The sequence below is a fragment of the Podarcis gaigeae genome (assembly GCF_964106915.1).
Source record: "Podarcis gaigeae genome assembly, chromosome: 13".
Classification (NCBI taxonomy): Eukaryota; Metazoa; Chordata; class Lepidosauria; order Squamata; family Lacertidae; genus Podarcis; species Podarcis gaigeae.
Genome location: NC_139689.1, coordinates 4,652,874 through 4,655,269, shown reverse-complemented (window position 1 = coordinate 4,655,269; position 2,396 = coordinate 4,652,874).

Here is a 2,396-nt window from a genome sequence, read left to right as displayed (position 1 = left end):
TGGAGGTAACTGTCCAGGGGTCCTTTACCTTTTTACCCAGGACAAGGAGAGGCATGAAAAGGGCAGAGGGGAGGTTGGCTGAACGCAGCCGCAGTCTCCGATTGCTTGGGAAAAGCCTTGGAGAAGGGACTTAGATGGCTGTGAGCCTAGAAATGCAAAGTAAAAGGGAATGGTGGATGATGCTCCAGTCAGACACTTATTTCCATATTTTCCCCAACTTTCAGAAGTGGGAGGGATGTTTCTGATGCATCCCCCCCCCGCCCCGTTGGTTTTAACATCTCTCTGTGGAGGATTTCATCTTGTCTGTTTGGTTGTAAGTCACTTTGGGTTGCCCTGAGCAATGTATTATTATTATTATTATTATTATTATTATTATTATTATTAAAGGTAAAGGTAAAGGGATCCCCGGCCATTAGGTCCAGTCGTGGCCGACTGCGGTTGTGGCGCTCATCTTGCTTTATTGGCTGAGGGAGCCGGGATCCAACTTCCGGGTCATGTGGCCAGCAGGACTAAGCCGCTTCTGGCAAACCAGAGCAGCGCACGGAAACGCCGTTTACCTTCCCGCTGGAGCGGTACCTCTTTATCTACTTGCACTCTGACGTGCTTTCAAACTGCTAGGTTGGCAGGAGCAGGGACTGAGCAACGGGAGCTCACCCCGTCACGGGGATTCGAAATGCCGACTTTCTGATTGGCAAGTCTTAGGCTCTGTGGTTTAACCCACAGCGCCACCCGCATCCTATTATTATTATTATTATTATTATTATTATTATTTACTGAATTTATATGCCACCCTATACCCGCAGGTCCCAGGGCAGTTCACAGAATAAAATCGAAATACAAAACCTCAAAATACAAGATCAAAATAAAAACAACCACCCAATACCCCCCCCCCATATGGGACTAACAAATTTAATGAATAATAAGCTTACTAGGATTTCTTGCCTTTCAAAATTTCTGGAAAACCTTCCCGAGGCAAGACCTTCTAGGCTGCCCCAAATGGCAGAATTGCTTTCCTTCTTGCCCCCACCTCCCATTAATATATTCTGCAAAAAGACAGGGGGGAACTGGGTGATCTGCTCAGAAATAATGTTGGGTGGGGGGCGGGAAGGGAACAAACAGATTTTTTTCTTCACATTCCTCAACTGCAACCACAATACCCAACTGTGGAATCCCGTAGATTTACAGAAGCAAGAAATCTGTGGGGAGAGGCTGCCCCCTTATGGTACTAAGCGAGTCTTGCAGCACCCTTCCCATAACAGCCAATAAAATAAGAAATTCAAACAATGATTCCTGCTTATCTGAGATAAAGGACTAGAAATTATTTGCGCACCAAGAATATTCCCCCCTCATCTCATTAACAATGGCCATTTTAAAATGTGGGTAGCTTCAAATAGCATCTTAAATAGCAGAGACATCACCTTGCCAACAAAGGTCCATATAGTTAAAGCTCTGGTTTTCCCAGTAGGGATGTACGGAAGTGAGAGCTGGACCATCAAGAAGGCTCATCGTCGAGGAATGGATGCCTTTGAATTATGGTGCTGGAGGAGACTCTTGAGAGTCCCATGGACTGCAAGAAGATCCAACCTCTCCATTCTGAAGGAAATCAGCCCTGAGTGCTCACTGGAAGGAAAGATCCTGAAGCTGAGGCTCCAAGACTTTGGCCTCCTCAGGAGAAGAGAAGACTCCCTGGAAAAGACCCTGATGTTGGGAAAGATGGAGGGCACAAGGAGAAGGGGACTGAGGACGAGGTGGTGGGACAGTGTTCTCGAAGCTACAAACATGAGTCTGACCAAACTGCGGGAGGCAGTGGAAGACAGGAGGGCCTGGTGTGCTCTGGTCCAGGGGGTCACGAAGAGGCGGACACGACTAAATGACTAAACAACAACAAGCTTCAAACTTCGCCCCTTGTTTGACCTATTTCCATGTAAAAGTGAGGGCCAAGATTTGCAACGATCACAAGCCCCAAATTCTCCCCACCACAACAGAAACCCAACAGAAATTTAAAAATACACCTCAAGTTCTCTGCATTAACTTACCTTGCAGGACTAACATACATTTTTACAGCTGATGTTTGCATGAAACAAGGTTCTCTCTTTTTAAGATTAAAAAATAATTAAAAATCCCAATTTCAGGAAAACAGGCAGGAAAAGACTTAGACCTTTTAAAGTACAGTGGTACCTCTAGTTGTGTTCACCTCCGGTTACGTATCCTTCGGGATATGTACATGGCAAACCCAAAAGTATTTTTCCAGGTTTCGCCGTGCGTGCATGCGCAAAAGCGCTAAACCGCACCGCACACATGCGCAGAAACAGCACCTTCTCTGCATCTTTTCGTAATCCTGTGTCGGAATTTGCACCCCCTCCAGAAAGGCAAAGACTTAGAAAAAAAACAAGAGC